The 21,713-nt window shown below is 48.7% G+C and overlaps 1 long non-coding RNA gene across 1 annotated transcript; it reads right to left on the bottom strand.

Annotated features, from left to right (window-relative positions):
* Nucleotides 1-6,518: 6,518 nt before the first annotated feature.
* On the bottom strand, nt 6,519-18,243 carry LOC311603109. The gene is made up of 5 exons (XR_014780951.1): nt 17,730-18,243; nt 17,148-17,267; nt 16,628-17,089; nt 7,019-7,188; nt 6,519-6,757 (listed from the first exon to the last, which is right to left on the bottom strand). It is a non-coding gene; the product is annotated as an uncharacterized lncRNA (long non-coding RNA).
* Nucleotides 18,244-21,713: the final 3,470 nt, after the last annotated feature.

Raw genomic sequence — 21,713 nt, 5'->3', positions numbered from 1 at the left:
AGTGCCCCAGTGCTGGGGAGGCAGACACAGGTGGGCCCTTGGGCTCTCCAGCCAGCCAGCCCAGCCTAACTGGTAAGCTTTGGGCCAATGAGAAACCCTGTCTCCAAAGCCAAGGTGGTCCTCCTGAGAATGACACCTGAGGACACCCAAGGTTGACTCTCGGGCCTCTGTGCACACACATGTGCGCCTAGATGAACATGTACACACACACACACACACACACACACACACACACACATACACACACACGAAGAAAGCAAGTGACTGAGCGAGCAAGCATTTCCAAGGAAGGAAGTGAGCCAGAGTTGGGAGAAGAGCTGAGGTTCAGTGGCTCCCACGACTGGAATTTTTATAGGTTTTTTTTCTGCACAGCTCAGCCTTGGCACTGCCCTCACCGTATGTCCCACCCTCCTGCCTCAATATCACAGGGGGCAAGACTGAAACCAAAGCCAAACATCACACCACCACCACAAACAATGCCATGTGCCATTGTGTCCTCCAGTCTCAGTCATGTCTTTCAAAAATAAACTTTATCGTCTCTATTTCTGTATATGTACATCTGCGCAAATGGATGCCGTGTGTGTGTGTGTGTGTGTGTGTGTGTGTGTGTGTGTGTGTGCAGGCGCCTGCAGGAGCCAGAAGAGGGCACCAGAGCCCTTGGCACTAGAGTAGTGGGTGGTTATGACCGGCCTGACGTGGCTGCTGGGAACGGAACTCTGGTCCTCTGGAAGGGCAGCATGCTCTTTTAGCTGCCGAGCCATTTCTGCAGCCACATCACTCGTTTCCCTAACACTTACTCACTGTCCACTGCCTCCAGTCCCAGTTCTCTCTGTTTTATAAAGAGGCTATTTAAGCTGCAACCATATGGCATCTCCTTTGAGCATGTTTTGTGTGCATCCCAAGCTGAAACAAAATCTATACATTTGTTATAATTTTCTCCTATTATGTTAGGCCATCTAATATGTTTGCTTCATGGACTAAATAAAGATTCAGAGGGAAAGAAAGCTTAGGTGTTGCATTGTACAGGTTCCAGACATTTCAGGTGCCATGGTCTTGTAGGTAAGCTGGGTCAGAGGCCAGAGAAAAGAGCTGTTTCCTACATCTTTTGGTCATTGTCACAGTGAACAGATGTCTCAGCCAGTGTAGTCTGAGCAGGCGCCGAAGATCTGGTGGATGACCATGTGGGGCAGGCACGTCTCTCCCAGTCACTGAACTGGTCTTAGCTCTGCTAACAGATGGCCAGTTATCTTTGGGCAGCATACTTGTCTCTAGCCATTTGTTAAACATGCTGGTGTCTTAGTTACTTTTCTTTCTTTCTTTCTTTCTTTCTTTCTTTCTTTCTTTCTTTCTTTCTTTCTGAATTACAACCCTAAGACCAAGGCAACTTATAAAAGAAAGCATTTAGTTGGGGGTTCATGGTTCCAGAGGGCTAGTGTCTGTTACTATCAGGGCAAGGTGTAGGGCTATTTTTAAAACTCTTTTTTATTTGGGGTTCCTTAATGCCTCTACCTCCCTTCCAACCTCCTGACCCTAGGTAGGAGAGAAAGAAGGTTAGAGGGGAGTGGGGCAGGGCATGGGTTTCTTAGCCTATGTCTGGCTGGTTAGGGTTGTCAGGCTCTTTGGGGAAATACCAATCTCAGTCATCAGGGCATCCAGCAGTCCAGCAGAACCAGCAGCCTTCTTTCTCCATCCGTCTCCTCAAAGCTCTCCTCCACTGTCTGGTTCCAGTATTTATACCCTCTCAGAGTCCTCAGAATTCCACTAACTGCAGCTGGCAAAGACCACGCCCCTCTCCGAGCCTCATGAGGCAGTTATCAGCTGTGAACAAAAACTGAGGCAGTCCCATATCCTACACTTGGGAACAGAAAAAAAACATACTTCGATAACATAACTGAGTTTTTAAAGAAAGCTTCCACTACAGCAAGGAACATGGCAGCAGGCAGGCATGCATGGTGCTGGAGCAGTTATCTGAGAGTTCACATCCTTATCTGCAACTGGGAGGCAGATAGCCCCAGAGACACATCTCCTCCAACAAGTCCACATTTCCTTATCATTCCCAAACAGTTCCACCAGCTGAGGACCAAGTATTCAAATATATGAGCCTATGGGGACCTTTCTCACTTGAACCATGACAGTTAATAATATTAGCCTCAAGCACTGTGAGTCTCAAAAAAAGACAATATAAGGCCTTTGACTGCTCCACAACTCTGTCCTCTGGGTATGACATGGGCGACGCCTTCTTGAAATTAGAGTAGCTGCAATTAGCCCCAGGAGACCTTCACAAGATCACGGATATTAACACTCCCTTCAAGACAGCAAGATGGCTCAGGGAGTAAAGGTGATTGCTGTCAGACCTGATGAGCTGGGTTTGATTCCTACGACTTTTACGGTAGAGAGAGAGAACCAACTTCACAGGATGTCCTATGGCCTCCATGTGTCATACACACACACACATACACACACACACACACACACACACACACACACACACACAGTAAAAAAACAAAACAATAAAGACTTTTTGTAGACAGGAGGGAGTCATTGGACCCTGACCCTGTGCTTCAGCCACTCACTCCCCCCCTGTCTGCCCAGTGCAGTTGCTTATAATCTGGTTCTAGCTGCTTGTAGTCTTAGAAGATGGCAGAGTATGTAGTGAGTAGAAAGCAGGCTGGGGGTGAGGACTCCAGGAATGCAGCTTTGGCTAGTCATCCATCACTCATGCTGGGGTGGGCTTTTTAAGTGATAAATCTGCCTAATTCGCCAATGCTCCCGTAGGTCACCCCTCATGCCTGCTCCTGTAAGGAACCCCTCACCCCTGCTCCTGTAAGTCACCCTCACCCCTGCTCCTGTAAGTCAGTTACCCCTACTCCTGTTCCTATGTCACCCCTCACCCCTGCTCCTGTAAGTCAGTTACCCCTACTCCTGCTCCTATAAGTCATCTCTCACTCCTGCTCCTGTAAGTCAGTCACCCCTCACCCCTGCTCCTGTAAGTCACCCCTCACCCCTGCTCCTGTAAGTCACCCCTCACCCCTGCTCTTATAAAGAACCCCAACAAACTCTATAGATGACCAACCTACACTGAGTGAATAGTTTGTCACTGCCCTCTCTATCTGAGGCTAACAGAAATCGACTCCCCGGAAGAGTCACCCAACAGTAGCACATGTTCAGTAAATGGAGACACTGCTCACTTCCTCTCCTTTCCAAGCTCATAAACATTTATGGGGAGTTTACTTTAAGGAAAAGAGACGGGTGACTAAACTGTGTAATGATTTGGGAGGGAAAAACTCAGTCCCCCTCCCGAAGGACCTCCTCTTTCTTGATATGTGTTAAGATTTTAATCAGATTACACCAGGTCCCACTGAGGCTTTTTGGTGACTTGACCTATCTGACCCGTTCCTCACAGAATTTCCAGGTCACAGGCGGCAGCTCCTTCATTCCTGAGTGTGCAAGCAGGCTGTCCCTGTAACACCAACTACAGAGAAGACAAACCACCAGGAACTTCTGAGCTGGTTGAGGAGGCTCACGTCTGCCCCAGCACTCCGAGGCAGGAGGATTGCCACAAGTTTGAGGCCAGCCTGGCCTATAAAGGGAGTTCCAGACTAACCTAGGCTACAATGTCTCAACAAACAAAAGTTTTCCAGGTCCAGTGGTAATGGAAGTGATGCAGAAAAAGTCACCTGGCCTCATTTTCATCTGAAGGCATTGAAGTCCCTGAAATTCTTTATCTGCTGGAAGCCGAGAGTTCAAGAGCCATAACCCCCCTTTGTGACTGCTGAGATGAGGTTGTGCCACAAAACACTGGTTTTTCCAGGCTCTGCCCTTCCCCAAGAGACTCCATTTTCCAGGCTGGACTGTGTCTTGAGCACACCTTCAGAGGCAGGGTGACTTAGTTGGGGTCACATGAGATGAAACACCGTGACCAAAAGCCAGTTGGGAAGCAAAGGGTTTACTTGTCATACACATGCACATCTTAGGCCATCACTAACGGAAGCGAGGGCAGGAACTGGCTTTAGGAGGGTTAGCTGGCTAACTCCCAGATCTCAGGCATAGAGATGCTCTGCACATGGCTATCACCTTCTCAGCCCACATACCATGCCTTCCTCTGAACTCCTTGAGCCCTGTCTGCTGTGGTCTCCTTAATGCTACCTACACACACACACACACACACACACACACACACACACACACACACACAACTATGTTTACCCTGTGATGTCTAACGTGTGATCTGTGAATTATTAGTAGTAATTAAGGTTGGAACGAAAGAACCTGTGTTCCCCAACAACTAGCTATCAGGGGAAATTGGCACAACTCAGCAAACTGCAGACAACAAAATGGATTTACTGTCAGACAATAAATTCTGACATCGTGGAAAGCCACAAATATGCTCGCTGATGTTTCTGGCGTAGCGCGTTCATGACGGGTTGTTTGTGTTTGCTCATGCCTTTCTACAGGCATGCCTTTCTTGTATTTCACCAGGGCTGAAGTTGTAACACTAAGTTTTGTGATTTGTTCATACAGCTATAAATCAGAACAATAGTTTATGCGGTCATTTATGATGATTATTTTGTAATTGAGCTTTTAAAAATGGTTATGTACATTGGTAGTTTTGCTTGCATGTATGTCTGTGTGAGGGTGTCAGATCTTGAGTTACAGAGAGGTGTGAGCTGCCATGTGGGTGCTGGGAATTGAACCTGGGTCCTTCGGATGAGCACTCAGTGCTCTTAACCGCTGAGCCATCTCTCTAGCCCTGTAACTGAGCTTTTTATGCCTACTGTAGGGTGTGTGATTTGTTAATAGTACAGGGAAAGACAAACCTTCTTTCTTGGCCTCTTAGGTTCTCTGTTTGGAGCCTATGAATTAAATGACAAAAGACAGATGAACAGAAACAAGCCGGGGTACAGGTTTAACTGGCGTTTTAAGTTTTATATGCAAGAACTGCACAGGAAATAATGAAATTCTAAAGAGGTAGTTAGGGTCTGGCTTTCAAGGGGCCTGAGGGATGCCTTAGCCCTGAGAGATGCCTTGGCCCTGAGGGATGCCTTAGCCCTGAGAGATGCCTTGGCCCTGAGAGATGCCTTGGCCCTGAGGGATGCCCTGGCAACCAATGGCGCCTGCTACCAAGCCTGACAGCCTGAATTTTATTCCAGGACCCTAGGCAGTGGGAGGAAGGAATCAAAGCCTGCAAGTTGCCCTTTGCCCTCCACATGAGCACCATGGCATTTTCGAAAACACCCACCTACACCCACAAACACAATATATATATGTGTGAAAAATGGGGCTGGCAACGTGGCTTGGTGGTTAAGAGCAGGCACTTCTCTTGCAGGGGACCTGAGACTGATTCCCAGAACCCACATTCAACAGCTCGTGAGGCCTGTTACTCCACAGAGGGCCCACCACTCTCCTCTGACCGTGATGTATCCATGCACCCATGTGCACATGCCACCCACACACAGGTACACGCACAATTAAACATTTTTTTCTTTCCTTTGTTTTTGTTTTTGTTTTCTGAGACAGGGTTTCTCCGTGTGTATCCCTGGCTGTCCTGGAGTCACTTTGTAGACCAGGCTGGCCTCGAACTCACAGAGATCCACCTGCCTCTGCCTCCCAAGTGCTGGGATTAAAGGTATGTGCCACCACTACCTGGCTGCCTCCTCCTCCTCCTCCTCCTCCTCCTCCTCTTCCTTCCTCTTCTCTCTCTCTCTCTCTCTCTCTCTCTCTCTCTCTCTCTCTCTCTCTCTCTCTCTCTCTGTTGACCAGGATGGTCTTGAACTCACTGAGATCTACCTGCCTCTGCCTTCCAAGTACTGGAATTAAAGCCTTGTGCCACCACAGCCTGGCAGATAATTTTTTTTTTTAAGAAAGAAAAAAGGAAAAGAAGCTATGAAAGGCACTAATTCAGGGAAGGTATATATGGGGGAAAGTAAAGACAGATACGGGATGTTTTGTAAGGTTTGTGTTGCAGACCCAAGTTTCCCACGCAGGGGTGGGGGTGGGGGTGGGGTGGGAGAAGTCTCAGGTAATTAATAGTAGTTCCCCTCTTTTTACAATGGGAAATGCACTGATTTTATAATGAGCGCAAAGTGTATAGAGTTCCTGCCGAGTCTGCCACTTCTTACTTACCTTCAGCTCAAAATAATCCTCATGCCGAAGTGGCACATTTTAGAGCGCTGTATTGTGATCTGACAGATCATCGCTTGTCTCATTATAGGGATCTCAAGAGCAGAAGAAGAAATGAAAACAGGCAATGATATCCATAACTTGTACTCTGTTCTTTAAATGTACTTAGACTTTGTTTTAATCAGGACAGGAGAAACGCAGACAGCAAGAATGAGTGTCATAGCCGGGCGTGGTGGTGCACGCCTTTAATCCCAGCACTCGGGAAGCAGAGGCAGGCAGATTGCTGTGAGTTCGAGGCCAGCCTGGTCTACAAAGTGAGTCCAGGACAGCCAAGGCTAACACAGAGAGACCCTGTCTCGAAGAAAAAAAAAAAAAAAGAATGAGTGTCATGAAAGAAGTTTATATGCACCAATCCCTGGAAACAGGGGATAAGGCAAGTCACAGACCCACATGGGGGAAGCATCAGGGTGGGGCAGAGGGCAGGAGGCAGAAGTCCATTCCGGGCCAGGCACTGTTCTGGGGTCTTCACAGGCAAGAATGGGTGATGCAGGGCGGCATAATAGTTAGTTTAGGATGAGATGACACAACCCAGGAAGGGGCCTCTGCCATCTAGGAACGGTTTCTGGCTCTCCCCTGCCTGGCCATTGCATAAGTAAGGGCAGAGGGGATGGAGGCAAGGATGTGAGAACTGATAAAAGAGCTGTTTACGCTATTGGGACTTTGGGAGAGAGTCCTACATCCAAGCATCTCAATGGGTCAGGGTTATCCAACCATCACATTATGCCAACCAAGGGGACAAGCAACAGTGAGCAAGCAAAGAGGCTTTCACAAACGTGACCATGTTGGCAAGAAGGGACAAACAGGCTCAGTTTTCAGGGATGACAGAACTCTGACTCACCTTCCAAAGAGAAGCCAAGGGAGATAACGCGGCTGTGCACCTCCCACAGGTTCACTGATTTCAGTCTGGTTCTGAGAGGTCATTCTGGAGAAGTGGGTACCACTGCCATCACTTGAGGGGTGCCCCTGAGATGACAGCTGCTGCTCTGGGGTGCAGCCTCAGCTCCCATCCTTGGGGAATGAATAGCTTTTATTTTTTGTGGTCTCATTGTGGGGATGACCTTGTCACTTTGGGGGTAATTTTGGGTCCTTGACATAGAGACATGTTATGGATCCCTCCCGACATCCGTGGAATCCAAGATAACTATTGAAGATAGTGACTCAGGAAGAAAAATATTAGAGGCAAAATAGAGCCAAAATGGTGTTAGGCTAGTGACTGGACTGTCCTTTACTTGGGGGTATGGGTTCTGGGTGGGTTGGTTTGTATCCTCAGGGCTCAATTGTGGGGAGTTGTTCCCTCTCTAGAAACTATGGAAGCCTAGAAGGAGCGATCTTTCCAATATCAAAGCCCCAAATACCAGAGGATTATGTGTACAGAACATGGGGGTTGGGCATGTAGCTCAGTAATTGAGTGCCAGCCCAGCATGAGGCTTTGGAGTCAAGCCCTGGCACAACAGTGGGAAAAGGGAAGCTCATAAGTGAAAATGAAAAAATGAGGGGCTGCAGAGGTGGCTCAGTGGCCAGTGCACAACCATGAGGCCCTGAGAGCAGATCTTGGCACCCAAATAACAAGACAGGTGCCCCCCCCACACACACACCACTAACCCTAGCTCACTGAGTGTGTGGAGACAGGAGGATTGCTGGGGATCACTGACGACCATCCTGTAGAGAAAACACAAGTCCCAGGGACAGGAAGAGACTTTGACTCACAGGAATATGTAGATGGTGGCGGATCATCACACTTGAAGACCTCTTCCAGCCTCAAGTGTAAACACAGGCACACACATTCACACAGACACCGGCCTACACAAGCCCTCACTGATAAAGATACAATGTTTTGGAGACAGGGTCCCACTATGTAGCCCTGGCTGGCTTGGGACTTGCTACAGAGACCGGGCTAGCCTTGAATTCTCAGAAATGTACCTGATTTGCTTACTGACTGCTGGAGTTAAAGGCTTATGTCACTGTGCCTGGCCTTAAATAGGTCATAAACAAATGTGCCTGCTTCGCTATGAAGCTGTTTTTGTCTTGTGAGATTGGCTGAGTATGGCTCCAAACTCTTCAAGTAATCCCCCTGTTTCAGCCTCTCAAGTGACTGGGAGCACAGGCACAAACCGGAAAATTAAGTTGGCTTTGTTTGTATTTTGCTTTGAGACAATGTCTACTATATCCCAGGCTGGCCTCAGACTTCCACCTATAGTCAAGAATGGCCTTGGACTTCTGTTGTTCTTGCCTTGTCTCCTAAGCACTGGCATTATAGACATGGGGCGGCCTACAGCCTCCGTTCAATGAGGATTGAACCTTAGGCTCCATGCTAGGCAAGTACTCTATCAACTGAGCTACGTGCATGCCCAGAGTCCTCACATGAGGCTTTGGTTGTGGTTTTGTCTTTGTTTCTGAGGCAGAGTCTCTCTATGTAGTCCAGGCAGTTCTGAAACTGCTGTGTAGACCAGGCTGGCCTCGAACTCACAAAGATCCACCTGCCTCTGCCTCTCTAATTCTGAGATTAAAGGCATGCTCTACCTTGCCTGGCCACATGAAGTGGTTTTTAATATTGATAAACAAACGTAGAACTTATTAAATATATTGCTTTTAGAATACGCTTACATCTTTAGCCAGATTCTATCACAGGGCCTGCAATGTCACTGTACATCTTTTGTGCTGAAATCCTACTGAATTTGACCTTTCTATTTTTGGTAGTGGTTTTATGCTTTAGGTCATTGTTGTACCAAATGTTTAAGATTATAGGCATGCTAATATATGCGCAACTAAATCAAATGGCAACACGAAGTACGTGAACAAGGGGAGAAAAGCGGATCGCTTGTTGTGAACGTTGGCCAGTGCTGCTCCAAACCTTTCAGATTTTCTGACCTTACTTTCAGTGTCTATGGAAAAATTTTAAACTCTAATTGCCATCTCTCTGGCAAACTTTAGATATCAGCAACAACCATATTGTCTCACAACTGCAATTTAAGCAAAATTCTCAAGATTCTCAAAGGACTCTCAGACCCGAGACTAAGATGATAGAGTGTTCAGTTAATTAATGAGGAATCCTTGGGTTCCTGGCATATTTTTGAGAAAACTAAAATTCCCAGGCAAGCAGAAAGAAAAGTACTGGGTCATCAAGCACATAGAGTGCACATCAAACTGCACACAGAGAAGCAAATTCTGTACAGACATTGTGTTGTAATACAAGGTTAATCATACTTTAAAGCTAGGATTGTAACCTAGAGAGATAAATATAAAGGGTGCTTGCGGCTTTTCCAGAAGACCTGAATTTAGTTCCCAGCACACCTATCTGGCTGCTCACAACTGCCTGTGCCCCCAGCTCCAAGGGATCTAATGCCCTCTTCTGGCTTCCACAACACCTGCACTCACATGCACAGATACATAATTTAAACATTAGAGGGGAGGGGCAGGCACAGTGGCTTTTAATCCCAGCATTTAGGAGACAGAGGCAGGCAGATCTCTGAGTTTAAGGCCAGCCTGGTCTATTAATCAAGCTCCAGGACAGCCAGCGCTATACAGAGAAACCTTGTCTAGGAGGAGGAGGAGGAGGAGAAGGAGGAGGAGAAGGAGGAGGAGGAGGAGGAGGAGGAGGAGGAGGAGCCGCTGATGACGACAGCCCTCAGCACACCAGGAAGTGCTTTTACCAGCCTCCGGAACTATCAAGGAGTGATGTTCAAGGCGCCCAGCTTATGGCATTTTTTGTTGGAGCAAAACAAACTGACTAAGGCAACTGGAAGCATCAATAACAATTTTGACCGTAGTATAGATTAGGCTCACTATAAATAAACCCAATGTCCACCAACTAACGAGTGGCTAAAACAACATGTGGGCTATTTATATAACAGCACTTTTCATCCATAAAAAGAACTGAAGCAACACTTCATGCCACAGGAGTCTTGAACATTATGCTATATGGAAGAGGCCAGTCACACAAACCTGCCTCATATATGATTGTACTTACACAACATGTTCAGAACAGGCAAGTCTACAGAGACAGAAAGAGGATTGGGGTTGGCAGGGACTGAGGAAGGAGCGGGAAGAGCTGGCTAGAGGTGTGGGGGCGGAGTGTAAAAGAATGTTCCAGAATTAGATAGGGACGGTGGTCCCGCAGCTCTACTGCCATCACCACATGGCACACTTCATTTGTTTATTCATTTCTAGTTTTTGTCTTTGTGGGGCTTAGATGGCTTAGACCTTGCTGCATAGACCAGGCTGGCCTCGAACTTGTGCTAACCTCCTGCTTCTGCCCCAGAGTGTTCAGATTATATGCAATTACCACTGTGTCTTCCCCCCACCTGATGATACACTTTACACTTTTTTCTTTTAATATTTTTATTTAATTTTAATTTATGTGTGTTGGTGTGAGGGTGTTAGATCTTGGAGTTACAGACAGTTGTGAGCTGCCATGTGGGTGCTAGGAATTGAACCCGGGTCCTTTCAAAGAGCAGGCAGTGCTCTTAACCACTGAGCCATCTCTCCAGCCCCACACTTTACACTTTTAAATTATTTGTTTATTCTCTCTCTCTCTCCCTCTCTCTCTCTTTGTCTCTCTCTGTCTCTGTCTCTCTGTTTCTGAATATCTCTGTCTCTGTCTCTGTCTGTCTGTGTCTGTCTGTCTGTCTGTCTCTCTCTCTCTCTCTCTCTCTCTCTCTGTGTGTGTGTGTGTGTGTGTGTGTGTGTGTGTGTGTGTTGTGAAGTTTAGAGGACCACTTTCAGAAACTGGTTGTCTTTTTCCATAGCCGATCATTTGAGCCTACGGGGGACATTGTCCTTTAATCACCTCAGGCCAGTTGCAGTGGAATTGTGGGGAAGCTTCCTTTCCACAGCCCTAACACAAGCCCCAAAGCCTGGTTGCAACACTGCAAAGGTAGCATGGTGGGCCTCTCAGCAGAAGGCCCAGGCAGCAAACATCAGTTACAGAGATGCACCGAGAATCAATAGTCTGCTAAGGATTCGGACTCAGCCCTGGGGGGTGGGGGGGTGGGGAGGGGTTGGGGGGCTATGATTGAAGTTTGTCAATGAGGAGTGGATGGAACTCAATTTCCAAGAGCCTGGGGTCTTTTCTGAAAGCCAGATTCAGAGCCACCCTGGAGTAAATCCAATCCCCCAGGGAAGGGGCTTGAATTGAGGACAGATACAGTGTCTTCCTCACCTAACGTAATACGGTCACGTGATCATTCCTCCAAACTGTCCCTCGCTGGTCTCCCTAGATCTGGAACCAGATCCTAGAGGTGCCACATGCAGTTTCCCTGGAGACACCTGGTCCTTGTCACGCTGGGGTCTCTGGTGGCCTCGTTAAGACAAAGCAGCTGAAGGAATCTGAGCAACTCAGCCCGGAGATGTTTTCCTCCCGGCTGGCTTCTGTTGTTAGGTTTGCTCCTGGGCGCTCCTGGGTGGGGTTGCCTAGCAGGGCCAAGCCCAGCCTAAAATCTAGCTCAGTTTTGGGGTGGGGGTTGAGTGTGCCTCTTTCACATGACTGTGGCTTAAAGAGCCTGGTGTCACAAGGGACGTGTGGTACTCGTGTGCCTATGGGCTTGTCTGTAAGGCCTCCAACGCCAGCTGTGGTACTTGTGTGCCTGTGGGCTTGTCACAAGTAAGGCCTCCAATGCCAGCTTTTGTTTCTACCCTAGACATGGTGGAGAAATTTTATCAACTGTGGTTGAACGCTATGTTTATGTTTGGGATAAATATGCTGAGACCAGGAAAAAGGGGTTTTCCCCAAGCTCCTGGGCTTTTCCTATCCTATGCTTCCGGGTGACGGCCTACACTTCATGACCCCATTGCATCCCCTCAGTCCCCTGGTGCTGGAGTTTCACACCTCTCCAGCACAGACATGTGCGTCTCATTCCACCTCGCTCCAGCATGACTGAATTTGGTCCTGAGTAAGGAAACTAAAGAGCCTGGAGCAGGCCATAAGAAAGTCCTGGGAAGCCAGGCATGGTGGCACATGCTTTGAACCCCAGCATTTGGGAGGCAGAGGCAGGAGGACTTCAAGTTCTAGACCCAGCCTGAGATGCATATTAATGCCTTGTTTAAAAAAATGGAAGAAAGGAAGGAGAGAGAAGAGAAGAGAGAGCAGACAGTTCTAAGGTTTGAGTCTTGCTTCATTTGAAAACCTGAACAGACTTCTATTTTTGTTTGTTTGTTTTGCTTTTCAACACTGGGTTTCTCTGTGTAGCCCTGACTGTCCTGGACTCACTTTGTAGTCTAGGCTGGCCTCGAACTCACAGCGCTCCGCCTGCCTCTGCCTCTCCCGAGTGCTGAGATTAAAGGCGTGCGCCACCACTGATGGTCTTGTCCTCTCTGAATAGGCGAGAGTAAGACTTGCCCACCTGGTAGGTTGTAGGGAGGATTCAGTGGATCAGGAATGTGAAAATGGGATAGGTGTGGATGGCATCGTCACACAGATAGTGACATAATAGATAGTTTTATATTTAATATACGATGATAAGAAGATACCAGGCAGCAGATATTAGAATGTATGAGGTTTATTATATGAGCATGGGGAGAGAAGAAAAGGGAGGCGCGGTACCCCAGAGAGAGAGAGAGAAGGATAGATACAGAATCAGAGGAAGAGAGAAAGAGAGAGAGAGAGAACAGACAGACAGACAGAGACAGAGGAAGAGAAAAAGGGGGTAAGGGGGGGTGAGGTAAGTCTGTCCTTTTATATACTGGGCAGGGCCACGCCCTCATGGCGGGTAGGCAATGACATCACAGGTAGGCAGACTGAAAAAGAATTCTAACATTCCTCCCTTTTCCTATAAATAAAAAAATGAGGGCTGGAGTGATGGCTCAGAAGTTAAGAGCACTGGCTGTTCTTCTAAGGGTCCTGTGTTCAATTCCCAGCAACTACTTGTTGGCTCACAACCATCTATAATGAGATTTGGTGCCCTCTTCTAGTGGGTAGGCATATATGCAGGCAGAATGCTGTATATATAATAAATAAATCTTTTTTTAAAATGAGGAATCTTGGATTGTTTTTTCATATAAGTTAAGTTAAAGTATATAAATGTAGGTTCATTGGAAGCAGCTTTTGGCTGCCATGTAAGGGGAAAAGAGAGAGGAAACAAGCAATAGCCTTGTGTATGATCAGATGTACAGTCTTCAGGGTCGAGATGCCTGGATCCCTTGCTAGCTCTTCCAAGGGGGCTGGCATCTTCAGCGGCTGATACTATGTCTGTGATGCTGACCCTGTGCTCTCCACCTTCTCCCTAGAAGGACCCTTCAGGATGCCCTCAGCTCTGAATAGCTTCATCTTCAGTAAGTGCTAGCTGGCTCCCAGGTGCTCCCATGCTTGCCTCTGAGCGCCCCCCATCTGCACCCCCCACCTCAAGAACACTGACTCAGCCAAGACAGACTGTACAGCTCTCACGGGACCCCTATACAGAGGCAGTGGACATGGCTGAGTGTACACTAAGTGGGCAGGAGACACCCATTGACCCCTGCACAGACTCACCTCTGCCCAGTCTATCTCAAGGGTCCTAGCCTGTAGGGAAGGTAGGGTCCTCAAACACACGTGTTCTCCAGGCACACGCAAACACTGTTGAATGGCTTCAGTCATACAAGGGGTTAAAATGCAGACATCCTCTGGTGACCACAGGGGATTGGTTCCAAGATCCTTAGACACCGAAATCCAGGGGTGCTCAAGCCTCTTCTATAAAAAGATACGACATATAACCCTTCCATATATATTAAATCATCTCTATGTTATTTAGAATCCTTAGGTCAATGTAGAGGCTATGCAAATAGCCATACTGTGTTATTTAGAAAGATAATGACAAGAAGAGATCTCTAGAAGGTCAAAACTCCTTCCTCTTAAAACAAACAAACAAACAAACAAACAAAACAACAAAACTTTATTTTAAGTGCACTAGTGTTTTACTGGCATGTATATCAGTGTGAAGGTGTCAGGTCCCTTGGAACTGGAGTTACTGTCAGGTGTAAGCTGCTCCCCCTCCATTAACAGCACCCAAGATGATCAGACCAGTGGCCTGAGAGGGAAATTGAGGCAGGAACATCCCAGGGTAACGTGGGTGAGGGTGAAGAGAACAGACTTGGGAGACAGGCTTTTTTAAGCAGATCGGTTAATGGGTGTGTGTGTGTGTGTGTGTGTGTGTGTGTGTGTGTGTGTGGCGGGGAACAAAGGTTATGTAAACCTTTGGGGAGTGGGCAGAGGCTTTTGGGGTGAGCATACATCATTGGCTGGGGCTAAGGTGCTGGAAATGCCTTATTTGCATGAAGAATTCAGGGGCTTGCTGGACATTTAACCTGCCTGAGATGATGTGACCAGCATTGGTGTCGGGTAAGGTCAGGGGAATAGGACTATGTGCACCCAGACATGCAGGCCCAGGGCGGGGAGGGGAGGAGGGGGAGGGGGCAGGGAGGGGGGAGTGGTCCTATTCCTACAGCTCTTGAGATGATTGCCAAGGTTGGACATGATCCCACTCCTGTTGCGGGCCGGCCCCTCCTTGTTCCACAGTATTCCAGCCCCACGGTAACCCTCAGACCTGAAACCTTAGCATCCACTCTTGGTTGACTCTGTGGGTGAGGAATCTACACACAGGGCGTTGACTGTGCTGAAATATCCTGTCAGTGGGAACATGGCTGCCACCCTTCATCCTTAGCGTGAGTGTCCTCTGCACTATCTGCTAATAGTTTCAAATCTTTGACTCACAAGGTTGAGGTGCCCACTGTGTACTTCCCTGCTGTTGCCGGCCCTTTCTTTCCATATGAAAACAAAACCAAAAAAAACAACACAAAACAAACAAACAAACCATAGCCAAAACTAATATCATGAGGAATTTTCCTTTATATTGATTGTCTTCAAATAGTTTTTACAGTTTTCTTTTACATTATAAAAAAGATTTGTTTGTTATGTATACAGTGTTCTGCCTGCATGTAACACCTGTACACTGGAAGAGGGCACCAGATCTCATTTTAGATGGCTGTGAGCCACGATGGCGTTGCTGGGAATTGAACTCAGGACCTTCAGAAGAGCAGCCAGTGCTCTTAACTGGCATCTCTCCAGCCCTTTCTTTTTACATTTGTGTGTGAGTCCGTTCTATGAGTTACTAACAGTACTCAGCCATAGGGACAGCATGGTGGTTAGCAGTGGGGAAAGGAAGTGTGGAGACCTACTATTTTGATGAGGACAGAGCTTTGGCGTAATGAAAAAGCTCTAACTAATGTACTTCAGGAACATCCATGTGACGTGGAAAATGTTCTCCCTGCCAGTGGGCTAACTACCGCATCGGGATATCTGCTTAGGGATTCTTCTGTGAACTGTTCACAATGTGTTACTGGATCTCTCGTTAATTGACGGGTTAAATGCAGTCGCTGGCAGGTGCTCATTTGATAAGATTTATGATTTTTCCCTTTTAATAAGTGGTTACGAGCTTAAGTGTCTGTTGCTCAAGCTGAAGGAAGAAATCAAAGGGAGGGGTGAGGAAACGCAGCAGCTCGCAGGGGTGGGGTGGAAGAAGGAGAGAGTAAGGAAAGAAAGGTGGAGGCAAAGGAGAGGACGGGTAGGGGTGGAGGAGCAGGAGAGGGAGGCCCAGGGCAGCAGGAGGAAGCAGGAGGCGACATCCTTCCAGCCTGTAGATGGGCACCGGCTCCCCTTCTCATGAAGGAAGTCTTTATTTTGACTCTGCTTCGAGAAACCCTCTCTGTCCCTCAGTCCGAGAAGAACTTATTTTCTGCCTCCGCCGTTTCCCAGGTCACCAGTTATATTAAGCCAAAGTCCCCTGGTGGCCGATGCCTATAATTTTCCACTCCCCACCCTTTTGAGTCAGATTGCAAAATAAGGCCATTTTGAAACTTAGATTCCTCCGGGTCTAGGCAGTGGAGGTATGACATGAGCTTTTTCTGACCCCCGAGGAGGGTCAGGCAGGGGCTTCATGGAAGGTGTGGCCTTAGATTAGCAACTGGAAGGTAGGAGGAGGCCACAGAAGCGCAGGACCAAAGTCTGACCACCCGGAGGTGCTCTGTACTATTCCCAGGCTTACACACACACAGAGAGAGACAGAGAGAGAGAGAGAGAGAGAGAGAGAGAGAGAGAGAGAGAGAGAGAGAGAGAGAGAGAGAGAGAGACAGAGACAGAGAGACAGAGAGAGAGAGACAGAGAGAGAGAGAGGGAGAGAGAGAGGGAGAGAGAGAGAGAGCGAGAGAGAGCGCCTTCAGAGGTTAGAAGCAGACTCTTGGCCCTCAGATGCCTCTGCCGGCCTGATGGAGAACGGAGCGGTCAGCCACCAGTGCTCTAACAAGCCTCTTGAAACTCGGACCTCCACCCACCTTTTCCCTTACTCTCTGCAGAGCCTGTTGCACACCAAGGGCTGCAGTGCGGATGGCCACTCCCTCCTTCTCCCTGTCGGAATGCCCTCCCGCTCCTGGTTCCCCACCCTCAATCCCTACGCCCGCTCCCCACCCCATCTCTTTGACTCACACTTTCTTTTTATTTCCAGGCAGAGCGGCTCACTTCCTCCCTCGTAGCGCTCACGTGGATTTTACCATAAGCATCTTTATTTCCCCATACCGCTCACCACTCTGGCTTGTACTGGCTTCCCCGTCCACCGGGCTGCGGAGAGGGCCAGAGCCCAGGCTGATTCCTCTTAGTTAAGGAATAGCAGGGTAGCCAGTGTGACGGGAGACAAGTGAGTGGTGGCTACAGCAAAGGGTCAGTGAGCAGCAGTGGCTATTAGGTGTGGTGGGTGGCCAGCAGCTTCAGCTTTTCCTGTGGGGCAAACGGGGAACCACAGCAGGCTGATGAGGAGAGACTAGCGATGACGTTTAAAGCCCTCACCATCTTAAGTGACATCTTGGATACTTTTCAGACAGCCGACTGTTCAAGGCTCAGATTTGGGGTACTCACAGATCACCAGCTTTCTATGACCAAATGGACAGGCACCTTGAGGCTATGGGGTACTCACAGATCACCAGCTTTCTATGACCAAATGGACAGGCACCTTGAGGCTAGTGGGAGTTTCTCCTTGACTGGACAGGAAATGGGATACTGTTCCTTTGTCCTCCCTTCTCCTCCCACTGTTAGGGCTTTCTAACCCCTGGACACAGAATGGGCGTAGACTCTGCAGATACAGGGCAAACCTTATCAGAAACGGGCAGAGAACCCTGACCTGGGAGACTGAGCCTGTAACGGAGGCTCACGAAGATTAAGGCAGATTTCATGGAGGAGGGAGGCTCACTCTCTAGAGATAAAAGAAAAGCAGAAGCCAGCCTTTTCGTGCAGCCCTCCCACAGCACAACTGTTGGCCCTGAGCTCCCTTCAGGCTGGCCCTGACACACGAGGCCTAATAAAAAGTGAATGACTTCAGTCGTGGGCGCTTGCCAGGCTCTTCCCTCCCCACCCCCCCCAAGCTGGTCCGGAAAATGCACAGCATTAATAACCAATAAAAATTAAGAACGTCACCTTCCCACCCCTCTGGAATCCCTAATGGTGAAATTTCTGGCCTGGGGACGTCCCCGGTTGTCCCCCCAGGTAGGGAACTTCCGGGAACGTCTCCACTCCCTAAACAATGGAAGGCTCTCACCTTCTCTGGCTGGACCAGGAGGCGCGGGGACCGCGGCAGGTGCGGAGGCCCGGAGGGCGGGCGGTGTCGCGTGCTGTGCGGCCGGCAGCCGGCAGGGGGCGCAGGGGAGCCGCCGGATCCTCGGGCTCCAGGCCTTCCGCGGTCGCCAGCGCAGCCCCCGACTTCAGCCTCGCCCCCAGGTGTATATTCTGGAAGGTCACCCTAGCCTCTCTGGCCAATCCTTTCCTTCCAGTTGTAGCAGCGGGAGAGCTTGGTCAGGGTAAAGTCTGGAAGACGACTGTCAGGACCGCGAGGATCAGCGGGCTTGTGGCAGGAGAGAGGCCACTGCCTGCTCTTCCTCCTACCTTACAGCCAATGGCTCCAAAGTCCTGGGACTAAACACTGGGCTAGGGACGCCCGGAGTGAGACTCCCGGAGTAGGGCTTTATTTACCTCTGCAGAGCCTGACTCGCGATGGGAGCCAGTCCTATCTGAGTTAAAGGAGAGGCCCTTTTGCCCAGGAGTTTCACTTCTCATCCTCATGTTCATCCACCTACCTACCAGGGGCTGTAGGCTCCACCCCGCTGTCCTCCCACCGCCCACCCGAGGCCAGGCCGGCTTCCCAGGCTTCACCACAGGGCGCTTTCACTGCTAAAAAGGTCCTCACTAGGTGGTTGGCGTAAGTCCCTGTCTGTCCTATTGAAGGGTAGCAGAGTGTACCACCCCAACATAGGCCACTTTAGCATAAGTATTATTTTGAGCAAAAGGCAACTGAAAAGGAACGGAAGCAAAAAAAAAAAAAAAAAGCCGCGGCCCCCTGCTCCCACCCCGCCGCCCCCCCTCCCCCGCCATTTTCCTAAAAGTTGGTTGGAAATGTACTCTGATGTCCCTCTTCCCTCTGCAAGGAAGGACAACAGTGGACCACAGAAGACAACCCGAGACCCTTATCCGAATCTACGGATTAAGGGGCCTTTGTCGGCCGCTTTTTCTCTAACTCGCCTTTAGAGAATTCGCTGCCTCTAGAGAGCCTGGATCTCAGGGGTGGTGGTGGTGGTTTGTTTTTGTTTTGTTTTGTTTTTTGCCTTCCCCCTTTCCTAAATTTCACTCTTTGTAGAGGTCATTCCTTTCTTTACCTCCTGTGTCCACCTTCAATAAACTGTTTTTCTCTTGTTGATCTTTGTTATAGAGATTCTGGCCAAGAAGCTTCCCTCCTTCTCACTATCTTAAGATACTTGGCAGCCGGGGCGTGGTGGCAAACACCTTTAATCCCAGCACTCAGGAGGCAGAGGCAGGCGGATCTCTGTGAGTTCGAGGCCAGCCTAGTCTACAAAACAAGTCCAGGACATCCAAGGCTACTCAGAGAAACCCTGTCGAAAAACTAAAACAAAACAAACAAACAAAAGTATATGTGTGTACATATATATATATATATATATATATATATATATATATATATATATATATAATATATACTTGGCGAGTTCTTTGCTTGAATCTGTGGCCTAAATTAAGTCTGCCTGAGCGAACATAATTTGAGCTGTTTTTCTTCCTGGGAGCTGCCTACCCCACCACCTTTTCCCAAACAGCCTTCCATCCTTGAGGAAGCACCCCTGACCTGCTGAGCCCACCTTGAGTGTTCTCAGCTCTGACCTAAAGCAGCGCTCCTTGGACCTTTTTTCGGGTACCAGTTATCCTGATGATTCTGTGGGAAGTGTGGTCCCATCTTGGGGCTTTTAGTCTCATTAATAAAAGAATTAAAGAATGGATCCAAGTAGAAGTTCCAGGATAAATATTATTAGAGTGTTGTTTTTTAAAGCACCCCAAGACAGGCAAGCAGCAAATCTCGGCCACATCAGCCACGCCCTCTGGAAAGAGCAAAGACTTCCAGCCTCAGGAAAAGCACTCTTAGGTTCTGGCCAGCATCAAGACAGGGCCTACGGGAGGAAAGGAAAAGGGAAAGTTGGGCTTCTCTGCCTCAGGCCTCACAAGGGTAGGCAGCCCCAGCAAGCCTTACAGTGGCTTGTAAGTCCTACACTAGGAGGAAAGGATTCTGGGAAAGAAAAGTACAGTCGCTCATTAAAGGAGAATGTATCTGCCTTCTCCTTTAGTATGGTTTTAGGTAACCTTGTCTTCCTAGTGGTGGTCCCTTGGTCAAGGGATTGACACAGACCAACTAGAATGTTAGTTAGGTCTTCACCCAGGTCCCTAACCCTATTATCCTCCTCCTGTTTCTCCTCTTCCTCCTCTTCCCCCTCCACTTCCTCCTCCACTTCCTCCTCCTCTTCCTCCTCTTCTTCCTCCTCCTCCTCCTCACTCTCCTTCTCTCTCGCTTTTTTTTTTTTTGAGACAGGGTTTCTCTGTGTAGCCCTGGCTGTCTTGGAACCCACTCTGTAGACCAGGCAGCCCTCGAACTTAGCGATCCACCTGCCTCTGCCTCCCCAGTGCTGGGAGTAAAGATGTGCTCCACCACGCCTGGGTACTGATTCTAATCTCTTCACCACAAGTAGTTTTTTCTCAGTTTGCTTCATTGTTCTGTTCCATGGCACTCGTGTACTTGCTGGGCTCGCCTACTGAACTGTGAATATGGGCCAGCAGGAAGGCCTGCCTAGGAAAGGTACCCGCCCACCAAGTCTGACCACCTGAGTTTGCCCACCCCCCTCTCCCCGGGACTCCCCGCACGATGGAAAAAAGCAGTGACTTAAATTGTAAGCATTTGAAAGCACATGTTGTTTTTCCATCTCTCCTGTTCGCCACACAGCTCATCACCACTGAGAATCTGCCCCATTCCAGGTGGAAAGTTCAGTGTGTGGAGTTCTCTAAGTCTCCCCAATTAAGGGAGGGGTACCAAGGAAAGACTTGATACGCTATGAGCATACACAGGGGGAGGAGGTCCCCCTCAGTCACAGTCATAGGGGAGGGGAGTAGGGGGAAAATGGGAGGGAGGGAGGAATGGGAGGATACAAGAGATGGGATAACAATTGAGATGTAATATGAATAAATTAATAAAATATATTTTTTAAAAAGGGAGGGGTAAAAGGTGGGGGGTGAGGAAAAGTTGCATATGGTCTCCTCATGGAAGGTACTCACTCCTGACATCCTAGAGAGTGTGCTGTCCTGGACGAGGAAGTTGTCTCCTTCTCTGAGGGTTTGGTGGCCCATTTGTTCACCCACCTCTTCGCTTGCTCATTCAGTTGGTCAATATTTTACACATATGTAACTTATTCTTATTTTATGTTCCTTGCTGTTTTTCCTGCGTGTATATCCATGTAAGGTTGTCAGTAGCCCCAGAACTGGAGTTACAGGCAAGTGTAAGCCATCAGGTGGGTGCTGGGATTGAACCCGGGTCCTCTGGAAGAGCAGCCGGTCTTAAGCGCTGAGACCCCCCAGCCCCATTTGATTCTTACTCTATCCAGGTGACTTAGGAGATGGGTCACAGTGTACCTCAGGGCTGATGGTGTGTGTGTGTGTGTGTGTGTGTGTGTGTGTGTGTGTGTGTGTGTGTGTATTGGAGTACCCGGGGTCCTGGAAAACCAGTGGTGAGTTGCTTCTTTGTCAGTTCCTGTTCGGACCAGAAACTTCTTCTGGAAATGGTGCTTTCCCAGCAGAGGCAGAAAAACCTGGTATTCCTGAAGGGCAGGAATCACCCGAGGCTGGAGGAGAGTCCCTGTGGGTCACTTTGGAGCAGCTTCCTTAGGCAAACACCATGCTCACTTTGAAGTTCAGTCTTTCTCTGACCATTTGGACCTTTCAAACAGTCCTGAGAGGTCCCGAGTATATACTGTAGAGAGAAAGACTGTGGCCAGGAGAGGTGAGACTTTCTGGTCATGGCTGGGCCTGGAACTGGCACCCCAGCCTCATCCTTTGTTTGTTTGTTTTTCAATACAGGGTCTCTCTGTGTAGCCTTGACTGTCCTGGACTCACTCTGTAAACCTGGCTGGCCTTGAACTCACAGTGATCCAACTGCCTCTGCCTCAGGAATGTTGGGATTACAGGCATGTGCCACCAC

Source organism: Acomys minous, assembly GCF_964271855.1.
Source record: "Acomys minous genome assembly, chromosome: 8".
NCBI classification, from domain to species: Eukaryota; Metazoa; Chordata; class Mammalia; order Rodentia; family Muridae; genus Acomys; species Acomys minous.
This window is presented reverse-complemented; position numbering and strand designations above follow the sequence as displayed.